The following is a 25,635-nucleotide window of genomic DNA, read 5'->3' on the forward strand; positions in this document are numbered from 1 at the left end:
GGTTTGTCAAACCCATATGGATCCATACAACATAAGTTCTCGCTTACACCCGGCAAGTGTAACTAATGATAATCGAATTGAGGATTTTGTTCTAAACTCGTATGTAGAATGTTTGTTTTCCCGTTCTTGTGTTCACTTAGTTCAAAAGAATCATTTATGTTTTCTCATCCCAAATATAAGTTCAAAAAGAGTAAAAGTGGGACTATGATCTCACCTTGAGTGCAAGAGTTAATAAAGTACTTCAACAAGTAGACGCGTGCAAAGACAAAGCTAGTCTTGACCTAAACATATAGGTTGTATCAATAACGGTAAACACAAACGGTCAAAGATGTTCAATTAGTCCTATGGCTCAGTACGACTCGATTATGTAGCATGTGAAGCAAATTGTCAAGTTTCATGCAAGATACAAGTATAGAATCATGTTAGAAAGATTACATAATTAATTGGTTAAGTTTGACAAAAAGTCAAACTTGGTCGGGTCAAAGTCAACAAAAGTCAACACGTTCGGGTCGGGTCTCGGACAAATTTTCTATGCTAGTTATTCATATATAAGCATGTTAAAACAAGTTGCAAGTGAATTGGAGGTCTAGAACATCCCAAACATTTTTGGTAAAATGGACAAGTGGGACAGAAGCTGGACACGGCCTATGCCGCGCCGCGGCCAGGGGTGTCGCGCCGCGACCTAACACGTGGTCTGGCACCTGGTCAGTTTCAAGGTTCAAGTCTTGGTCAAAACTTCAAACAACCACAAAACGCAAACCGTAAACCACTAGAAGACGTATCTTATACCGTTGGAAAGCTCTTTTGATAAGGAACACAACTAAGCACTTATCATCAAACGACAACATCATTTACAATAGCCGAAAACTCGTCAATTGATCAAGAAAGGTTTATTTTCAAAGTTTCAAGTTCGTAAAACGTATTTTATGATTCGGGAATCCAATTTACACATACGATATGCCGTTTCGAAGGTAATTAAGCATACATTACAACTAATCACTAACAATTAACATTCCATGGCATTCAAGCATCAAAAGTTCATGTCAAGAACTATCAAACCCTAGTCAAACATCACAAAATCAATATTCATGTTTTTGAAGTTTTCTTAATCAACCTACGCATCAAAACGAAGCTAGTGATACTAGTAACACAATTAAAACATGCACTTTAACAATCTAACAACATTAACTCATCCAAAATCAAGGATTAAGCACACCCATTTCAAGTTCATGCTAGTTACTCCAAAAACAACAAATCGAGCAAACCAAACATATATTCATGTTAGACTCGAGCCATAGACACTAACTAACACCATTTCAAATCAAAAACACGAATTTAGAGAAATCTAGAGTTTTAGAAATGTTACCCAAACGAGATGAAGTTGGTATCAAATTGTAGAGGATGAAGAGAGGATTCCAAATATGTAATCGGATTTGTTGTGAGCTTCCAAGATTGAATTTAGATGATGAATGAATGGAATGGGTTTGTGTGTGTGTTCTTGAGATGGAGAGAAAAGGGATGAGGGAGATGATGGAATGGATGAAATGGGTTGACTAGTTGACCTAGTCAACTAGTTTGCCCATTTTGCAACTCCGGTCCCTCGAGTTTCAAAGCGGGTGCGGGATTTAACCGATCGAATATTTTTAAAACGCAAGTTAACGAGAGATGTTATAATTAAATGACGGAATTATTATGAACGTTAGTCAACGGAAACTACGAATTTAAATAACGAAAGGTATTATTTAAAAGAAAAAGACGGTGTTAAAAATAAATTTAACGGAAAAACGCGGGATGTTACATTATCCACAACTCAAAAGAAATTTCGTCCCGAAATTTAGTTGGAAGTAGTAGTCGATATCTCTTACTCGAGACTTTACGTTGTCAATGCTATGAATAAGTGAAAGTACGTTCTTGAGGGTTCTCATGAATTTGGATAGTCAGGGTTTTACGTTGCATTAAGGTTCGGTTTTTACGATCCCCAGTTTCAACTGGTTTTCCTATGAAGAGAAGTTTGTCATCGATAGTTGATGTATCCAGCAGGATTGCACGTTCCTGTTCCGCAGGACACGTTTCTAAGTTTGTTACACGAAATGTAGGGTAAACGGAAACTTAATTGAGTCGGAAGTTCTAAACAGTAGGGAGCGGTTCCAATAAGCCCCAAGGTTTCAAAAGGGTTAACATGTCGCGGGTTTAACTTTCACTGATTCCCGAAACGGATTACACCCTTCCAAGGTGCGGGTTCTCAATATTACGCGGTTACACACTGGGATTTGTGGGGTTCTCCTCTAAGTTTGGTATAACTCTTCTGGCGACAATGGGTTGTCTCGAGCCCTTCTCGGACTTGAACGATCTCAATTGTTGTTTCTTGATGGAGTTCAGATTTCGGTGGTTGATGCTTTGGTTAAATGAACAGGGGTATGACATTAGCGGTCATATAAGGTTTCGAAAAGTGCGCGTGAACACACGAGTGGTAACTACTGTTGTAAGAGTGATCTACTAAAGGTGACAATACGAGTTTGTGAGATGTCTTTCCAAGACGTAAATCGTTCGTTTGCTCGGTTCGTCAGTTTGTGGGTGGTACGCGGTACTCATGTCTAAGCAGGTTCCCAAGGTTTCTTGTAAAACTAGAAGTGAAACGAGTATTTCGATACAGAATAATTGACAAAGATACACCGTGTTGGAAAAGAATCTCTTAAGATACGTTTGAACAAGTTAGTTAGGGTTCGAAAAATGTTCGTTAGGACTATTCACCCTCGTGGCGAATACTTATGTAATATGAGGAGTTTCTCTATCCATGGAGAAATGTTACAAGGAGTTTCTTTAAACGGAAATGCGAACGGTAAAGATAGTAGTGAAATGAGGACTTAGAATAGGATGAGTTTACATCTCGAGGTTGCTATAACGTGCCTCTAGTTGTCAAAAGTTGAAGTCTGAAAGAGAAACGAGGTAGTACACGTAGTTGTATAGTTCGGGGTTGAATAACAGTTGACCGATTATCAGAAACACAAGGGCGTTAAGTCAAAGAAGAGTGAAGTATCGTTGGATTGTGTGTTATCTTAATTTCCAGTAATATCAGACGGTAACGGTGAAATAACAGAGGTATGTAGTGTGGTACGTGATGACAAGAATATTGATCGGATCCACAATTTAGTATTCGAATTCTTCGTGCAAAATAACGAATTTCCGTCCCGTTGATTTCGAGTCGAGGGAGTATGCCTTTCGGCGTCCAAGTAGAAATATTTCCATATTTGAGTCCCATCTGGTGTTGTACGAATTTAGCTAGAAATGTTGGTGTGAAGAATCACGCTCAAGGTTCGATCGCGGAGAGATTAAAGTCGTGTAATACGAGAAAAGTCAGAAATGAATCTTCGGTAACAACTGGTGAGATCTAAGATTTTTACGAATACAAGTCTGAGTTGGGAGAGTTTCCTGATTACATGTGGCTTGATTTCGAGATTGATTGTAATTCCTTGACCATTAACTTCATGGTCTAGAAAATTGGACTTCGTTCAACAGAAATTCTCACTCGGAGAATTTGGTATAAAGTTGCTCTTTTTTCAAAAGTTCGAGCTTAAGATGGTGATGTTGTTCGTTTTCCTTCTTTACTTAAATAAGTTAAGATGTCATCTATAAATACGATAACAGATTAGTCTATATGAATTTGCATGCGCGGTTCAAGAGGTTTATGGATACGGGCGAGCCCTAAATAAATCAAGCGGTACTAAGAGAGATTTACAACTAACGTTGTGAGTTCGGAAAATGGCTTAGGAGACATCGTCTCACTTAACCCCCAATTGATGATAACCGGAACGGAGGTCGATTTGGAACATACGGGATTCGTGCAAATAATCATGAGGTCATGGATGCGAGGGAGAGGGTATCGGTTTCCAACCGAAAATTACTCAGTTCACAATAATCTATACAAGATGATGGGGAAACATTTTTTTTTTTTTTTTTTTTTTTTTTTTTTTTACGAATAGGTTCCGAGCTCCCTAGTTCTATAGGTGTCAAGTCAAAAGTCTTAACGTATTTCCTCCAATAAAATTTATAGGCACACAATATTTTTCCGTTGGTCGCTTAAATTGCCTAAGTAGTGTCTAGGTAAAAAAAAAAAATAGAGTGCAAAGAGCACGAGTCAAAGACTTGGTTATAAAACGTCTAACGGTAATGAAATCGAATAAGTATGAAGTATACGGTTTGTTGTGAAGAAACGTACCCGTTACTAGTCCATCGTCGTTCCGGGCATCCTTGGTGTCGATGTTGAAGGTTCAACGGCGTGCGTTGGGGTTGATTTTCTTATTTGGGCACACATTCCTAAAATGACCCTGTTGGCCACATTCGAAGCAAGCACCCGTTCTGTGTGCGTTGGGCATCTTTCGAGCGACGGGTCCTTGGCGCCGGTGGCGAAACCTGCCACATCCTTCAAAGTGATGCTTGTGGCATTCGTCACAAAAAGGCAGCTTTCCGGCATAGCCTTTCTTGTCGTTGGAGGTAAAAGGCTTCTTGGCGGGGTTGTTGTTATTGTTGTGGTTGCTTGATTGAGAGGCTTCCCATGTTCTTTTGTTGTTACTCGGGTGGTTCTCGACCATTGGTGCCGGTGCTTCCATTTCATTCACCGTTTCTAAGGCTTGGCGGGCCATTGTTAAAGCCTCTTGTAGGTTAGTGGGTTGAGATGTCATTACCTTGTGTTGAATGCTCTTAGGGAGGCCATCCATGTAAAGTTCAACTCTTAGGGATTCGAGAGTCATGAGAATTGGACACATCGAGACTAGTTCGGTAAACCATTGATTATAAGCCTTGAGGTCATTTCCGGCCGTTTTTAAATTCCTTAGACCCTGTTTGAGCCTTCGAGTCTCGTCGCGCGGGAAGTATTCGGTGATCATTCTTTCTCTTAATTCGGTCCAAGAGAGTGTGTGGGCTTCATCGCTTCCCACTAATTGTACATACGTGTTCCACCATGAGAGAGCAATACCGGTGAAAGTGAGGGTGGAAAACTTGACCTTATCTTGGTCTCGACAACCGCTTGTGTTAAAAACGGTCTCCATTTGTTCAAACCATCGGGTGAGAGTAACCGGTCCCCCGGTTCCATCGAAAGTGGGAGGATTGTACTTCATGAAGTTCTTGTAGGAGCAACCTTCGATTGAATTACCGGCTCCATGATTGTTGTTGTTAGAAAAGTGATCGGCCACGGCCGTACCCACGGCGGTGGTTATCATTCGTTGAAGAGCTTGTTCTAGAGTTTCGAGAGGAGTATTGTGTTGACCTTGGTGAGCCATTGTTCCTTCATGAGACAAGAATATCGTTGGTTAGTATTTTCAACAATACTAACCGTGGCATGGAATAAGGATAGAGAGAAAATTTTTCCTTGACTCGCCTTAAATTCTCTATGTCATAATGTCGGAACGTCCATGTGAATCACCGTAATATAATCCCGGAAATTATATTACCCTGATTCTCATGTGCATTTAACATTACTTCATAAAGTCAAGGTGGCGCACCAACAAAATTTATCAACGTAAGATCAAGATCGAATACGAGTTAGATATGATAGAAGAGTTCGAGTATAAATGCACAATTAGTCAAATAATTCCTACTTCAGTCTATATGCCGGTTGTAGTCTAGATTCACCTATGTACCCTATGACTCGGGGTGAACACAAATGAACTCTAAATCCCTACAACCAAGGCTCTGATACCACCTGTAGCGACCCCGACAAATCGTCAAGTGACGGCGTCGGCTACGTGGGTCCCATTACCTGATTATAAGTCTTTAAGATAACGTTTGACTAAAATATGTCGCCTTCATTTCAAAATAAAGATTGTTTCAAAGTTTACATGAATTGTTCAACCAAAAGTTAAGTTACAACGTTATAGATACGATTGAAATCTAGTCGACACGGTTTAAAGTAAAGTCAAAAGACGCTCCATGAAATGCATGTATACTCGACATCGGATGCAAGTATCAAATAGTAAGCGGAAGCATGTTTCACATATCGTACAAGACCTGAGAAAAACATAGAAATCTGTCAACGAAAACGTTGGTGAAATCATAGGTTTAAGTAAGTAAGTACAAGTGAACCACAAGATTTGCATCAATGAAATAATAGTAATACATTCCAAAAGTTTGTTTCACGAGCACCCAATTATCAAAGCTTAACATTCCTTCCATTGTATACCCCATCACTTAGTGCTAGAACAAACACTGTTTCTCGAAAATATATTTCATTCGTAAACGGTAGCGAACCGTTTGAATGAGGGTTTGTCAAACCCATATGGATCCATACAACATAAGCTCTCGCTTACACCCGGCAAGTGTAACTAATGATAATCGAATTGAGGATTTTGTTCTAAACTCGTATGTAGAATGTTTGTTTTCCCGTTCTTGTGTTCACTTAGTTCAAAAGAATCGTTTATGTTTTCTCATCCCAAATATAAGTTCAAAAAGAGTAAAAGTTGGACTATGATCTCACCTTGAGTGCAAGAGTTAATAAAGTACTTCAACAAGTAGACGCGTGCAAAGACAAAGCTAGTCTTGACCTAAACATATAGGTTGTATCAATAACGGTAAACACAAACGGTCAAAGATGTTCAATTAGTCCTATGGCTCAGTACGACTCGATTATGTAGCATGTGAAGCAAATTGTCAAGTTTCATGCAAGATACAAGTATAGAATCATGTTAGAAAGATTGCATAATTAATTGGTTAAGTTTGACAAAAAGTCAAACTTGGTCGGGTCAAAGTCAACAAAAGTCAACACGTTCGGGTCGGGTCTCGGACAAATTTTCTATGCTAGTTATTCATATATAAGCATGTTAAAACAAGTTGCAAGTGAATTGGAGGTCTAGAACATCCCAAACATTTTTGGTAAAATGGACAAGTGGGACAGAAGCTGGACACGGCCTATGCCGCGCCGCGGCCAGGGGTGTCGCGCCGCGACCTAACACGTGGTCTGGCACCTGGTCAGTTTCAAGGTTCAAGTCTTGGTCAAAACTTCAAACAACCACAAAACGCAAACCGTAAACCACTAGAAGACGTATCTTATACCGTTGGAAAGCTCTTTTGATAAGGAACACAACTAAGCACTTATCATCAAACGACAACATCATTTACAATAGCCGAAAACTCGTCAATTGATCAAGAAAGGTTTATTTTTAAAGTTTCAAGTTCGTAAAACGTATTTTATGATTCGGGAATCCAATTTACACATACGATATGCCGTTTCGAAGGTAATTAAGCATACATTACAACTAATCACTAACAATTAACATTCCATGGCATTCAAGCATCAAAAGTTCATGTCAAGAACTATCAAACCCTAGTCAAACATCACAAAATCAATATTCATGTTTTTGAAGTTTTCTTAATCAACCTACGCATCAAAATGAAGCTAGTGATACTAGTAACACAATTAAAACATGCACTTTAACAATCTAACAACATTAACTCATCCAAAATCAAGGATTAAGCACACCCATTTCAAGTTCATGCTAGTTACTCCAAAAACAACAAATCGAGCAAACCAAACATATATTCATGTTAGACTCGAGCCATAGACACTAACTAACACCATTTCAAATCAAAAACACGAATTTAGAGAAATCTAGAGTTTTAGAAATGTTACCCAAACGAGATGAAGTTGGTATCAAATTGTAGAGGATGAAGAGAGGATTCCAAATATGTAATCGGATTTGTGTGAGCTTCCAAAATTGAATTTAGATGATGAATGAATGGAATGGGTTTGTGTGTGTGTTCTTGAGATGGAGAGAAAAGGGATGAGGGAGATGATGGAATGGATGAAATGGGTTGACTAGTTGACCTAGTCAACTAGTTTGCCCATTTGGCAACTCCGGTCCCTCGAGTTTCAAAGCGGGTGCGGGATTTAACCGATCGAATATTTTTAAAACGCAAGTTAACGAGAGATGTTATAATTAAATGACGGAATTATTATGAACGTTAGTCAACGGAAACTACGAATTTAAATAACGAAAGGTATTATTTAAAAGAAAAAGACGGTGTTAAAAATAAATTTAACGGAAAAACGCGGGATGTTACATTAAGATTAAATAGGAGTTAGATACGAATAGAAGAGTTCGAGTATAAATGCACAAGTAGTCAAGCAAGTCCTACTTCACGTCTATATGTCGGTCGTAGTCTAGATTCACTACTGTACCCTATGACTCGGGGTTGACACCAATGAACTCTAAATCCCTACAACCAACGCTCTGATACCATCTGTAGCGACCCGACAAAATCGTCATTGATGGCGCCGTCTACTTAGGTCCCGTTACGTGGTCATAAGTCTTTAAAATAAAGTTTGACCAAAATATGTCGCATTCATTTCAAATGTAAGGATGTTTAAAGGATTACAAGTGTAGTTTGACAACTAGTTATGTTACAACATTTTAAGTACAAATGAAACCTATGCGACACAATTTTAAGTAAAGTTAAAAGACGCTCCATGTATGCATGTATACTCGACATCCAAGTAAGTATCAAAAGAGAGTGCGAAAGCATGTATCACTTAGCATTCAAAGACCTGAGAAAAACATAGAAAATCTGTCAACGAAAATATTGGTGAAATCATAGGTTTAATAAGTATATTGTATTGAACCACAAGATTTAGTATAAAGTGATTATCCAAATCGTTTACATTCTTGTTGTTTGTATCATGAGCACCCAATTACCAAGGCTTAACTGAATAGTACCTCTGCATCATAGTGTTAGAACCTACACTATATCCCAAAAATACATTTCATTCATCCAAATGAGGGTTCGTTAAACCCGTATGGCCACACAACATAAGTTCTCGCTTACACACTACAAGTGAAACTAATGATAATTGGACTTGAGGATTTTTGTTCTCACTCGCACGTGGAATGTTTGTTTTCGTACTTGTGTTCACTTTGTATAACTAAACGTTTATGTTTTTCTCATCCCAAGTATAAGTATAAAAGAGTAAAAGTGTAACTATGATCTCACCTTGAGTGCACGAATATAAAAGTACTTCACAAGTAAACGTGTGCAAGAAACGAATGCTAGTCTTAACCTAAACAAATAGGTTGTATCAATATCGATAAACAAGGTCGGTCAAAGTTGTTCAATTAGTCCTATGGCTCATTACGACTCGATTAATATAGCATGTGAGTCAAATTGTCAAGTTTCATGCAAGATACAAGTATAAAAGCACGCTAGAACGATTGTATAAATATTCGGTTACGTTTGAATAAAAGTCAACTTTGGTAAAGTCAAAGTCAACGAAAAATTCAACACGTTCGGGTCGGGTCTCGGACAATTTTTCTGAGTTATATAATCATATATGAGCATGTTAGAACAAATTACATATTAATCAGAGGTGCGTAGCATAGTTAGAATTAAACGGTGAACGACGAAGTAAAACAGAAATCTGCAGTTCATTTGGACGGCGTCCTGTAATGAAGGACTAGACGGCGTCCAATGATTGGGACGGCGTCCAAAATGGTGTACAGATCCTGCTTGCTGAAAAACTCATAAGTGCACGAACCAAACTTCAAACAATCATAGTTTATGATCCGTAAATAATCAAAACATGTATCATATATCGTCGGAAAGGCATTTTGACAAGGAAACAACTAAGCACATTTCATCAATCAATCCATCATTTACAACAACCAAATCCATATTAAATGTTCATCATAAATGCTTCAAGTTCATAAATGCACATTGATGATTCGGGAATTAATAGCACACATATAATACGCTGTTTCTTAGATAATTACGCATATAATACAACTAAACACTTACCAATAACATTTCATAGCATTCAATACATCAAAAGTTCATATTTAAGTCTATCAAACCCTAACAAAAATCACAAAATCAATTATCATGTTAGTGAAGTTTTCTTAATCAACCTACACATCAAAATGAAGCTAGTGATGCTAGTAACACTTTTAATGTAGTGACCCGAACTTTTCCATGTTTATATATATTAATTGAGATTGATATTTACATGATTAAATGTTTCCAACATGTTAAGCAATCAAACTTGTTAAGACTTGATTAATTGAAATATGTTTCATATAGACAATTGACCACCCAAGTTGACCGGTGATTCACGAACGTTAAAACTTGTAAAAACTATATGATGACATATATATGGTTATATATATAGTTAACATGATATTATGATAAGTAAACATATCATTAAGTATATTAACAATGAACTACATATGTAAAAACAAGACTACTAACTTAATGATTTTGAAACGAGACATATATGTAACGATTATCGTTGTAACGACATTTAATGTATATATATCATATTAAGAGATATTCGTACATCATAATATCATGATAATATAATAATTTAAAATCTCTTTTGATATTATAAACATTGGGTTAACAACATTTAACAAGATCGTTAACCTAAAGGTTTCAAAACAACATTTACATGTAACGACTAACGATGACTTAACGACTCAGTTAAAATGTATATACATGTAGTGTTTTAATATGTATTCATACACTTTTGAAAGACTTCAAGACACTTATCAAAATACTTCTACTTAACAAAAATGCTTACAATTACATCCTCGTTCAGTTTCATCAACAATTCTACTCGTATGCACCCGTATTCGTACTCGTACAATACACAGCTTTTAGATGTATGTACTATTGGTATATACACTCCAATGATCAGCTCTTAGCAGCCCATGTGAGTCACCTAACACATGTGGGAACCATCATTTGGCAACTAGCATGAAATATCTCATAAAATTACAAAAATATGAGTAATCATTCATGACTTATTTACATGAAAACAAAATTACATATCCTTTATATCTAATCCATACACCACTTTCATTCTTCAATTTTCTTCATCTAATTGATCTCTCTCAAGTTCTATCTTCAAGTTCTAAGTGTTCTTCATAAATTCCAAAAGTTCTAGTTTCATAAAATCAAGAATACTTTCAAGTTTGCTAGCTCACTTCCAATCTTGTAAGGTGATCATCCAACCTCAAGAAATCTTTGTTTCTTACAGTAGGTTATCATTCTAATACAATGTAATAATCATATTCAAACTTTGGTTTAATTTCTATAACTATAACAATCTTATTTCAAGTGATGATCTTACTCGAACTTGTTTTCGTGTCATGATTCTGCTTCAAGAACTTCGAGCCATCCAAGGATCCATTGAAGCTAGATCCATTTTTCCCTTTTCCAGTAGGTTTATCCAAGGAACTTAAGGTAGTAATGATGTTCATAACATCATTCGATTCATACATATAAAGCTATCTTATTCGAAGGTTTAAACTTGTAATCACTAGAACATAGTTTAGTTAATTCTAAACTTGTTCGCAAATAAAAGTTAATCCTTCTAACTTGACTTTTAAAATCAACTAAACACATGTTCTATATCTATATGATATGCTAAATTAATGATTTAAAACCTGGAAACACGAAAAACACCGTAAAACCGGATTTACGCCGTCGTAGTAACACCGCGGGCTGTTTTGGGTTAGTTAATTAAAAACTATGATAAACTTTGATTTAAAAGTTGTTATTCTGAGAAAATGATTTTTATTATGAACATGAAACTATATCCAAAAATTATGGTTAAACTCAAAGTGGAAGTATGTTTTCTAAAATGGTCATCTAGACGTCGTTCTTTCGACTGAAATGACTACCTTTACAAAAACGACTTGTAACTTATTTTTCCGACTATAAAACTATACTTTTTCTGTTTAGATTCATAAAATAGAGTTCAATATGAAACCATAGCAATTTGATTCACTCAAAACGGATTTAAAATGAAGAAGTTATGGGTAAAACAAGATTGGATAATTTTTCTCATTTTAGCTACGTGAAAATTGGTAACAAATCTATTCCAACCATAACTTAATCAACTTGTATTGTATATTATGTAATCTTGAGATACCATAGACACGTATACAATGTTTCGACCTATCATGTCGACACATCTATATATATTTCGGAACAACCATAGACACTCTATATGTGAATGTTGGAGTTAGCTATACAGGGTTCAGGTTGATTCCAAAATATATATAGTTTGAGTTGTGATCAATACTGAGATACGTATACACTGGGTCGTGGATTGATTCAAGATAATATTTATCGATTTATTTCTGTACATCTAACTGTGGACAACTAGTTGTAGGTTACGAACGAGGACAGCTGACTTAATAAACTTAAAACATCAAAATATATTAAAAGTATTGTAAATATATTTTGTACATACTTTGATATATATGTATATATTATTATAGGTTCGTGAATCAACCAGTGGCCAAGTCTTACTTCCCGACGAAATAAAAAATCTGTGAAAGTGAGTTATAGTCCCACTTTTAAAAATCTAATATTTTTGGGATGAGAATACATGAAGGATTTATAAATGATTTACAAAATAGACACAAGTACGTGAAACTACATTCTATGGTTGAATTATCGAAATCGAAAATGCCCCTTTTTATTAAGTCTGGTAATCTAAGAATTAGGGAACAGACACCCTAATTGACGCGAATCCTAAAGATAGATCTATCGGGCCCAACAAGCCCCATCCAAAGTACCGGATGCTTTAGTACTTCGAAATTTATATCATATCCGAAGGGTGTCCCAGAATGATGGGGATATTCTTATATATGCATCTTGTTAATGTCGGTTACCAGTTGTTCACCATATGAATGATTTTTATCTCTATGTATGGGATGTGTATTGAAATATGAAATCTTGTGGTCTATTGTTACGATTTGATATATATAGGTTAAACCTATAACTCACCAACATTTTTGTTGACGTTTAAAGCATGTTTATTCTCAGGTGAATACTAAGAGCTTCCGCTGTTGCATACTAAAATAAGGACAAGATTTGGAGTCCATGTTTGAATGATATTGTGTAAAAACTGCATTCAAGAAACTGATTTCGATGTAACATATTTGTATTGTAAACCATTATGTAATGGTCGTGTGTAAACAGGATATTTTAGATTATCATTATTTGATAATCTACGTAAAGCTTTTTAAACCTTTATTTATGAAATAAAGGTTATGGTTTGTTTTAAAATGAATGCAGTCTTTGAAAAACGTCTCATATAGAGGTCAAAACCTCGCAACGAAATCAATTAATATGGAACGTTTTTAATAAATAAGAACGGGACATTTCAGTTGGTATCAGAGCGTTGGTCTTAGAGAACCAGAATTTTGCATTAGTGTGTCTTATCGAGTTTGTTAGGATGCATTAGTGAGTCTGGACTTCGACCGTGTTTACTTGAAAAATGATTGCTTAACAAATTTTGTTGGAAACTATATATTTTTAACATGTGAATATTATGTGATATATTAATCTCTTAACGCGTTTGATATTATGTGATAGATGTCTACCTCTAGAACAAGTCCCATTGACTCACCTAATAGTAATGAAGAGTCAAATGTAAATTGGAATGATTCGTGGACTGATTCACAAGTTCCCGAAGAGGAACCGGAAGAAGAGTCGGAACCGGAAGAAGAATCGGAACCGGAAGAAGAATCGGAACCGGATGAAGAAATAGAACCGGTGGGGGAAATAATAAAACGGTTAAGTAAAAGAAAATCCTCAACCAACCGACCAAGGTTAATTATGGTCAATGGTGTTTCCGCCAAGGAAGCTAAATATTGGGAGGATTACCAATTCTCCGATGAATCGGATTCCGACGAGAATTCCGATGATGTTATAGAAATTACCCCAACTGAATTTAAAAAGGCAAAAGAAAATAATAAGGGAAAGGGCATAAAAATAGAGAAATATAATTCCAACCTCGATGAACTTTATATGTATCATCAACCCCCGAAGTCCTTAAGTTGTAACAATGACCCGGGAACCTCTAAACCACCAGGTTTTTCTAAACCAATGTGGAAAACGACGGCTCGTATTAGGGGAACATCATATATCCCTAGAAACTTGGCAAAATGAACCAAAACCGAAGAAGAAGAAACAAGCGAGTCGGAATAAGATAGTTGTATTCGTGTGGTGTAATATATGTAATATAGTATGCTTATGCTTTATGATATATGTAAAAATTGCTTGTATTAATAAGTATTTTTTTTATGAATCTAACTCTTGTCTATTTTACAGTATAAAAACACAAAATGGATAGACAACCCAATATTTTAAGAGACCTACCCGGAGACATGATTGATGAAATCTTGTCTAGAGTCGGTCAGAATTCTTCGGCACAACTATTTAAGGCGAGATCAGTTTGTAAGACATTCGAAGAACGTTCCAAGAATGTCTTGGTTTATAAGAGACTTTCATTTGAAAGATGGGGGATATCACATTGGGAAACCAATAAGTTACGATGTGTTTACTTTGACGCATATATTGCGGGGAACCCAAATGCTATTTTACGCAATGGGTTAAGAAATTATTTTGACTCAATATATCCGAATATTGGACTTCGTGATTTAGTAAAAGCGGCTAACATGAAACATAAAGAAGCATGTTATGCTTACGGATTAGTAATGTTCGCTTCTCACCAAAGTGAGAACAAGAACATCGGACTACAACTATTAAACAAAACGTTCCCACAAGTGACGGAGTCTGTAATTGGGGTAAGAAATGAGGTTTTTAGATTGTTACGGGACTGTTGGACATTACGTAACCCTCATCCCTTTGACGACGTTACAACACGCTGTCTTATCAACGGCCATAACGGTTATGTTCCACAAGACCAAGGATGGGAAGTAATCCTAGTAAAACCAGAATGCATGACTTGTTTCTGGACGTATGAATTACGTGTCTTTATTGCCTTTGTTGAACGACTTGTGTACTAGCTAGAATTATCTTCACAACCATCTTGTATCAAATTTATTGTGTGCTATATTTCATGCTATATGTAAAATAAGCGGTATTGTAAGTTTGTAAAATATTGTGTAAAAGTTTGAACGCGAAATATTATTATAATCAGTTTTTCATATAGAATTGTAGTAGTTGAATTGTATATTAGCTACTAAGTATGAACTTAACGGGTAGGTACTACCCGAATTTAAACTTATAAAACGCTAATATGAAGAAAAAGCTTTTATAAATGAGTTCATATTATGCTACGAAATACTATTAACTACTCTTAATATTCTGTATGATTAACTTGTTCCATTTGACTATTTTGAAGGAAATGGCACCGACTACTCGACACACCGTGAATATGAATGAAGAGGAATTCCGTACTTTTCTAGCTTCAAACATAGCCGCAGTACAGGCTGCGCTACATGCCAATAATAACCTTGGATCTAGCAGTACAGGAAATCGTGTAGGATGCACCTACAAAGAATTCACTGCCTGCAAACCTTTGGAATTTGATGGAACCGAAGGACCGATCGGATTGAAACGGTGGACCGAGAAGTTCGAATCGGTGTTTGCCATAAGTAAGTGTACTGAAGAGGACAAAGTGAAGTACGCTACGCATACCTTCACAGGTTCTGCGTTAACATGGTGGAATACCTATCTAGAGCAAGTGGGACAAGATGATGCGTACGCACTACCGTGGTCAGCATTCAAGCACTTGATGAACGAGAAGTACCGTCCCAAAACCGAGGTCAATAAGCTCAAGACAGAACTTAGAGGGTTACGAACCCAAGGATTTGATATTACCACGTACGAAAGACGATTCACAGAATTGTGCCTATTGTGTCCGGGAGCATTCGAAGATGAGGAAGAGAAGATCGACGCATTTGTGAAAGGATTACCGGAAAGAATTCAAGAAGATATAAGTTCACACGAGCCCGCCTCTATACAACAGGCATGTAGAATGGCTCACAAACTAGTGAACCAGATTGAAGAAAGAATTAAAGAACAGACTGCTGAAGAGGCCAATGTGAAGCAAGTCAAAAGAAAGTGGGAGGATAACGGTGATAAGAATCACCAATACAACAACAACAGCAATTACAACAATAATCGCAACAATTATCCCAACAATCGCAACATCAATCGCAACTACAACAAACGGCCCAACAACAACAACAACAACAACAGCAACAGCAACTACAACAATCATCCCAACAACAATAATAACCGCAACAACAACAACAATTAGAAGCAGCTATGCCAAAGGTGTGAAAAGTATCACTCGGGGTTCTGCACCAAATTTTGCAACAAGTGTAAAAGAAATGGTCATAGCGCGGCGAAGTGTGAGGTTTACGGACCAGGGGTTAATAGAACGAAAGGAACAAATGGTGTCGGAAGGAGTAATGGCGGAGCAAGTAGTGTCGGAGCAAGTTACGCCAATGTAGTTTGTTATAAATGTGGAAAACCGGGCCACATTATTAGAAATTGCCCGAACCAGGAGAACACGAATGGACAAGGCCGCGGAAGAGTTTTCAATATTAATGCGGCAGAGGCACAGGAAGACCCGGAGCTTGTTACGGGTACGTTTCTTATTGACAATAAATCTGCTTACGTTTTATTTGATTCGGGTGCGGATAGAAGCTATATGAGTAGAGATTTTTGTGCTAAATTAAGTTGTCCATTGACGCCTTTGGATAGTAAATTTTTACTCGAATTAGCAAATGGTAAATTAATTTCAGCAGATAATATATGTCGGAATCGAGAAATTAAACTGGTTAGCGAAACATTTAAGATTGATTTGATACCAGTAGAGTTAGGGAGTTTTGATGTGATAATCGGTATGGACTGGTTGAAAGAAGTGAAAGCAGAGATCGTTTGTTACAAAAATGCAATTCGCATTATACGAGAAAAAGGAAAACCCTTAATGGTGTACGGAGAAAAGGGCAACACGAAGCTACATCTTATTAGTAATTTGAAGGCACAAAAACTAATAAGAAAAGGTTGCTATGCTGTTCTAGCACACGTCGAGAAAGTACAAACTGAAGAAAAGAGCATCAATGATGTTCCCATTGCAAAAGAATTTCCCGATGTATTTCCGAAAGAATTACCGGGATTACCCCCACATCGATCCGTTGAATTTCAAATAGATCTTGTACCAGGAGCTGCACCAATAGCTCGTGCTCCTTACAGACTTGCACCCAGCGAGATGAAAGAACTGCAAAGCCAATTACAAGAACTTTTAGAGCGTGGTTTCATTCGACCAAGCACATCACCGTGGGGAGCTCCTCTTTTGTTTGTCAAGAAGAAAGATGGTACATTCAGGTTGTGTATCGACTACCGAGAGTTGAACAAACTTACCATCAAGAACCGCTACCCACTACCGAGAATCGACGACTTATTTGATCAACTACAAGGCTTGTCTATTTATTCAAAGATTGACTTACGTTCCGGGTATCATCAAATGCGGGTGAAAGAAGATGATATTCCAAAGACTGCTTTCAGAACACGTTACGGTCATTACGAGTTTATGGTCATGCCGTTTGGTTTAACTAATGCACCAGCTGTGTTCATGGACCTTATGAACCGAGTGTGTGGACCATACCTTGACAAGTTTGTCATTGTTTTCATTGATGACATACTTATTTACTCAAAGAATGACCAAGAACACGGTGAACATTTGAGAAAGGTGTTAGAAGTATTGAGGAAGGAAGAATTGTACGCTAAGTTTTCAAAGTGTGCATTTTGGTTGGAAGAAGTTCAATTCCTCGGTCACATAGTGAACAAAGAAGGTATTAAGGTGGATCCAACAAAGATAGAAACTGTTGAAAAGTGGGAAACCCCGAAAACTCCGAAACACGTACGCCAGTTTTTAGGACTAGCTGGTTACTACAGAAGGTTCATCCAAGACTTTTCCAGAATAGCAAAACCCTTGACTGCATTAACGCATAAAGGGAAGAAATTTGAATGGAATGATGAACAAGAGAAAGCGTTTCAGTTATTGAAGAAAAAGCTAACTACGGCACCTATATTGTCATTGCCTGAAGGGAATGATGATTTTGTGATTTATTGTGACGCATCAAAGCAAGGTCTCGGTTGTGTATTAATGCAACGAACGAAGGTGATTGCTTATGCGTCTAGACAATTGAAGATTCACGAACAAAATTATACGACGCATGATTTGGAATTAGGCGCGGTTGTTTTTGCATTAAAGACTTGGAGGCACTACTTATATGGGGTCAAAAGTATTATATATACCGACCACAAAAGTCTTCAACACATATTTAATCAGAAACAACTGAATATGAGGCAGCGTAGGTGGATTGAATTATTGAATGATTACGACTTTGAGATTCGATACCACCTGGGGAAGGCAAATGTGGTAGCCGATGCCTTGAGCAGGAAGGACAGAGAACCCATTCGAGTAAAATCTATGAATATAATGATTCATAATAACCTTACTACTCAAATAAAGGAGGCGCAACAAGGAGTTTTAAAAGAGGGAAATTTAAAGGATGAAATACCCAAAGGATCGGAGAAGCATCTTAATATTCGGGAAGACGGAACCCGGTATAGGGCTGAAAGGATTTGGGTACCAAAATTTGGAGATATGAGAGAAATGGTACTTAGAGAAGCTCATAAAACCAGATACTCAATACATCCTGGAACGGGGAAGATGTAGAAGGATCTCAAGAAACATTTTTGGTGGCCGGGTATGAAAGCCGATGTTGCTAAATATGTAGGAGAATGTTTGACGTGTTCTAAGGTCAAAGCTGAGCATCAGAAACCATCAGGTCTACTTCAACAACCCGAAATCCCGGAATGGAAATGGGAAAACATTACCATGGATTTCATCACTAAATTGCCAAGGACTGCAAGTGGTTTTGATACTATTTGGGTAATAGTTGATCGTCTCACCAAATCAGCACACTTCCTGCCAATAAGAGAAGATGACAAGATGGAGAAGTTAGCACGACTGTATTTGAAGGAAGTCGTCTCCAGACATGGAATACCAATCTCTATTATCTCTGATAGGGATGGCAGATTTATTTCAAGATTCTGGCAGACATTACAGCAAGCATTAGGAACTCGTCTAGACATGAGTACTGCCTATCATCCACAAACCGATGGGCAGAGCGAAAGGACGATACAAACGCTTGAAGACATGCTACGAGCATGTGTTATTGATTTCGAAAACAGTTGGGATCGACATCTACCGTTAGCAGAATTTTTCTACAACAACAGCTACCATTCAAGCATTGAGATGGCGCCGTTTGAAGCACTTTATGGTAGAAAGTGCAGGTCTCCGATTTGTTGGAGTGAAGTGGGGGATAGACAGATTACGGGTCCGGAGATTATACAAGAAACTACCGAGAAGATCATCCAAATTCAACAACGGTTGAAAACTGCCCAAAGTCGACAAAAGAGCTACGCTGACATTAAAAGAAAAGATATAGAATTTGAAATTGGAGAGATGGTCATGCTTAAAGTTGCACCTTGGAAAGGCGTTGTTCGATTTGGTAAATGAGGGAAATTAAATCCAAGGTATATTGGACCATTCAAGATTATTGATCGTGTCGGACCAGTAGCTTACCGACTTGAGTTACCTCAACAACTCGCGGCTGTACATAACACTTTCCACGTCTCGAATTTGAAGAAATGTTTTGCTAAAGAAGATCTCACTATTCCGTTAGATGAAATCCAAATCAACGAAAAACTTCAATTCATCGAAGAACCCGTCGAAATAATGGATCGTGAGGTTAAAAGACTTAAGCAAAACAAGATACCAATTGTTAAGGTTCGATGGAATGCTCGTAGAGGACCCGAGTTCACCTGGGAGCGTGAAGATCAGATGAAGAAGAAATACCCGCATCTATTTCCAGAAGATTCGTCAACACCTTCAACAGCTTAAAATTTCGGGACGAAATTTATTTAACGGGTAGGTACTGTAGTGACCCGAACTTTTCCATGTTTATATATATTAATTGAGATTGATATTTACATGATTAAATGTTTCCAACATGTTAAGCAATCAAACTTGTTAAGACTTGATTAATTGAAATATGTTTCATATAGACAATTGACCACCCAAGTTAACCGGTGATTCACGAACGTTAAAACTTGTAAAAACTATATGATGACATATATATGGTTATATATATAGTTAACATGATATTATGATAAGTAAACATATCATTAAGTATATTAACAATGAACTACATATGTAAAAACAAGACTACTAACTTAATGATTTTGAAACGAGACATATATGTAACGATTATCGTTGTAACGACATTTAATGTATATATATCATATTAAGAGATATTCGTACATCATAATATCATGATAATATAATAATTTAAAATCTCTTTTGATATTATAAACATTGGGTTAACAACATTTAACAAGATCGTTAACCTAAAGGTTTCAAAACAACATTTACATGTAACGACTAACGATGACTTAACGACTCAGTTAAAATGTATATACATGTAGTGTTTTAATATGTATTCATACACTTTTGAAAGACTTCAAGACACTTATCAAAATACTTCTACTTAACAAAAATTCTTACAATTACATCCTCGTTCAGTTTCATCAACAATTCTACTCGTATGCACCCGTATTCGTACTCGTACAATACACAGCTTTTAGATGTATGTACTATTGGTATATACACTCCAATGATCAGCTCTTAGCAGCCCATGTGAGTCACCTAACACATGTGGGAACCATCATTTGGCAACTAGCATGAAATATCTCATAAAATTACAAAAATATGAGTAATCATTCATGACTTATTTACATGAAAACAAAATTACATATCCTTTATATCTAATCCATACACCAACGACCAAAAACACCTGCAAACACTTTCATTCTTCAATTTTCTTCATCTAATTGATCTCTCTCAAGTTCTATCTTCAAGTTCTAAGTGTTCTTCATAAATTCCAAAAGTTCTAGTTTCATAAAATCAAGAATACTTTCAAGTTTGCTAGCTCACTTCCAATCTTGTAAGGTGATCATCCAACCTCAAGAAATCTTTGTTTCTTACAGTAGGTTATCATTCTAATACAAGGTAATAATCATATTCAAACTTTGGTTTAATTTCTATAACTATAACAATCTTATTTCAAGTGATGATCTTACTTGAACTTGTTTTCGTGTCATGATTCTGCTTCAAGAACTTCGAGCCATCCAAGGATCCATTGAAGCTAGATCCATTTTTCTCTTTTCCAGTAGGTTTATCCAAGGAACTTAAGGTAGTAATGATGTTCATAACATCATTCGATTCATACATATAAAGCTATCTTATTCGAAGGTTTAAACTTGTAATCACTAGAACATAGTTTAGTTAATTCTAAACTTGTTCGCAAATAAAAGTTAATCCTTCTAACTTGACTTTTAAAATCAACTAAACACATGTTCTATATCTATATGATATGCTAAATTAATGATTTAAAACCTGGAAACACGAAAAACACCGTAAAACCGGATTTACGCCGTCGTAGTAACACCGCGGGCTGTTTTGGGTTAGTTAATTAAAAACTATGATAAACTTTGATTTAAAAGTTGTTATTCTGAGAAAATGATTTTTATTATGAACGTGAAACTATATCCAAAAGTTATGGTTAAACTCAAAGTGGAAGTATGTTTTCTAAAATGGTCATCTAGACGTCGTTCTTTCGACTGAAATGACTACCTTTACAAAAACGACTTGTAACTTATTTTTCCGACTATAAAACTATACTTTTTCTGTTTAGATTCATAAAATAGAGTTCAATATGAAACCATAGCAATTTGATTCACTCAAAACGGATTTAAAATGAAGAAGTTATGGGTAAAACAAGATTGGATAATTTTTCTCATTTTAGCTACGTGAAAATTGGTAACAAATCTATTCCAACCATAACTTAATCAACTTGTATTGTATATTATGTAATCTTGAGATACCATAGACACGTATACAATGTTTCGACCTATCATGTCGACACATCTATATATATTTCGGAACAACCATAGACACTCTATATGTGAATGTTGGAGTTAGCTATACAGGGTTGAGGTTGATTCCAAAATATATATAGTTTGAGTTGTGATCAATACTGAGATACGTATACACTGGGTCGTGGATTGATTCAAGATAATATTTATCGATTTATTTCTGTACATCTAACTGTGGACAACTAGTTGTAGGTTACTAACGAGGACAGCTGACTTAATAAACTTAAAACATCAAAATATATTAAAAGTATTGTAAATATATTTTGAACATACTTTGATATATATGTATATATTATTATAGGTTCGTGAATCAACCAGTGGCCAAGTCTTACTTCCCGACGAAATAAAAAATCTGTGAAAGTGAGTTATAGTCCCACTTTTAAAAATCTAATATTTTTGGGATGAGAATACATGCAGGATTTATAAATGATTTACAAAATAGACACAAGTACGTGAAACTACATTCTATGGTTGAATTATCGAAATCGAATATGCCCCTTTTTATTAATTCTGGTAATCTAAGAATTAGGGAACAGACACCCTAATTGACGCGAATCCTAAAGATAGATCTATCGGGCCCAACAAGCCCCATCCAAAGTACCGGATGCTTTAGTACTTCGAAATTTATATCATATCCGAAGGGTGTCCCGGAATGATGGGGATATTCTTATATATGCATCTTGTTAATGTCGGTTACCAGGTGTTCACCATATGAATGATTTTTATCTCTATGTATGGGATGTGTATTGAAATATGAAATCTTGTGGTCTATTGTTACGATTTGATATATATAGGTTAAACCTATAACTCACCAACATTTTTGTTGACGTTTAAAGCATGTTTATTCTCAGGTGAATACTAAGAGCTTCCGCTGTTGCATACTAAAATAAGGACAAGATTTGGAGTCCATGTTTGAATGATATTGTGTAAAAACTGCATTCAAGAAACTGATTTTGATGTAACATATTTGTATTGTAAACCATTATGTAATGGTCGTGTGTAAACAGGATATTTTAGATTATCATTATTTGATAATCTACGTAAAGCTTTTTAAACCTTTATTTATGAAATAAAGGTTATGGTTTGTTTTAAAATGAATGCAGTCTTTGAAAAACGTCTCATATAGAGGTCAAAACCTCGCAACGAAATCAATTAATATGGAACGTTTTTAATAAATAAGAACGGGACATTTCATTTAATACATGAACTTTAACATAACAATAACATTTAATCATCCAAAACTCAAGATTTAATACACACTTTTCAAGTTCAAGCTAGTTACACCAAAACAACAAGATCGAGCATACAAATCATATATTCATGATAGACTCGAGCCATAGACACTAACTAACACTTTTATAAGTCAAAATCATCAAGAACATAAAATCTAGTGTTTTTAGAAAGTTACCCAAATGAGATGAAGTTGGTATGGATTCGAAGAGGAAGATGCAAGGATTCCAAATATGCAATTTGTTTTGAAGAACGCTTGCTAGATCGAAAATAGATGATGAATCTTTGAATTGGGTATTGAGAGCATAAAGTGGAACTATCAATTTTAAGGAGGATGAAATGAATGGAGGAGGAAGAAGTTTGACTACTTGACCTAGTCATGTCTTTGCCCACTTGACAACATTGGTCCCTCAAGTTTAAATACGGGTGCGTGAATTAACCAAACGAATTATTTTAAATACCCATGAGTAACGAGGGATGTTATAATTAAATAACAGACTTTAAAATAATTAAATGGAAAGTAAATGGAAAAAGGCGGGTCATTACAGTGGATATCTTCGATCATTTGCGAATCAGAGTGAAAAGTCGGGCGACCAGTGGAAAGATCCATGTGCTTTCGGATGAGAGTCAGTAGTGCTCGTTGGTTTTCTGAGAATGGAAGTGCAGATCTGGCTAAGGTGTTGTAAACCTTAGAGTAAATAATCTTCTGATCTCGACAAAACCTTGTCTCTGGAATTGTGCGAACCACTAAATTGTGCTCTCGTTGCCTTTCTTCATGGTAGATATGGTCGAGAAGATTATTGATAAAGTCTTGAATGTGCCCTTCAAAGATTTCAACATCATCATCTTCTCTCTGTAGATAGAGGTTGTATTCATCTTCGATAGCCTTGATCCATTCCATTAAGCTTGGTGTAAAATCAATTATTCGTTTTCTTCTTGAAACGAATAATTAAACTGTGATCCTCCGTCTCTAGCCTCATTAATTCTTCGTGACAATTTTGATTGGCTCCCAAGCTTAGAGAGGGTTTTATCACAGTTTCTTTTACGTCTCTCATTTCCTCTTCCTCCTCAGATTCTTCTTCTTCCTCTATTTCTTCACTGGGATCCTATTCTTCCATTTCTGGGTTGTCAACAGATTGTGATTCGACACCCATTTCTATATCATCGGTTGGTGGTGGGGACTCATCATCGAAAGTGATCTGTCTGGTGGAAATAGTAAACATCTCTGCGTGCCTAGAAAGATCGGTAGGTCGGTCAATTTGGAAGGTAACGCTCTCCCCATGTGATTGCAAGATCAAGGTTTCATTGTACACATCAATGACAGTCCTAGCCATGATCATGAAAGGTCTTCCTAGTACTATTGGTGTATGTAGGTCTTACTTGATGTCCATCACTACGAAATCTGTAGGATACAAGAATTTGTCGACTTTCACCAAGACCTTCTCTAGTATGCCCTTAGGATATCGAATTGTGTGATCGGCAAATTGGATTGTCATTTTAGTTGGTGACAAGTCTCCTAACTCTAATCTCTTATAGAGAGAGTAGGGGACTAAGTTAATACTTGCTCCTAAATCTGCTAGCGCATGAATGGTTCCAGATTGGTAGATTAAACACGGGAAAATGAATCGGCCCGTATCTCCTGGTTTCTTTGGTAGAGAGTTTCTGAGTAATGCCGAGCATTCTTCACTCAGTGTAATTTTGTTGGAATCTGGTGCCCTTTCCTTTGTAGAGAGAATCCTTCGGATGTATCTCTTCTGGTTGGGAATTTTGGACATGGTGTCCAGGAATCTTCCGTCAAGTTTGTAGGTATATGTAGTGACCCGAACTTTTCCATGATTATATATTAAATGAAAACTATATTTGCATGATTAAATGTTTCCAACATGTTAAGCAATCAAACTTGTTAAGACTTGATTATTTGAAATGAGTTTCATGTAGACAATTGACCACCCAAGTTGACCGACGATTCACGAACGTTAAAAACTTGTAAAAAGTATATAATGATATATATGGATTTATATATATGGTTAACATGAGATTATGATAAGTAAGTATCTCACTAAGTATATTAACAATGAGTTATATACATAAAAATGAGACTACTAAGTTAAGAAACTCGAAACGATATATATAACGATTATCGTTATAACAACGTCTTACTAAATACATATGTATCATATTAAGATATTGTTACACTATATTTAACATGATAAAATGATAATTATATATATCATTAAGTATGTTAACAATGAACTACATATGTAAAACAAGCCTACTAACTTAAGAATTTCAAAACGAGGCATATATGTAACGATTATCGTCGTAATGACATTTTAATGTATATATATCATATTAAAATATATTCATATATCATAATATCATGATAATATAATAATTTAACATCTCATTAGATATAATAAATAATGGGTTAACAACATTAAATGAGATCGTTAACTTGAAGGTTTCAAAACAACACTTACATGTAACGACTAACGATGACTTAACGACTCAGTTAAAATGTATATACATGTAGTATATTAAGATGTATTAGTACACTTTTTGAAGACTTCATGACACATATCAAAG

The sequence above is a fragment of the Rutidosis leptorrhynchoides genome, chromosome 3 (assembly GCF_046630445.1).
Source record: "Rutidosis leptorrhynchoides isolate AG116_Rl617_1_P2 chromosome 3, CSIRO_AGI_Rlap_v1, whole genome shotgun sequence".
NCBI lineage: Eukaryota > Viridiplantae > Streptophyta > Magnoliopsida > Asterales > Asteraceae > Rutidosis > Rutidosis leptorrhynchoides.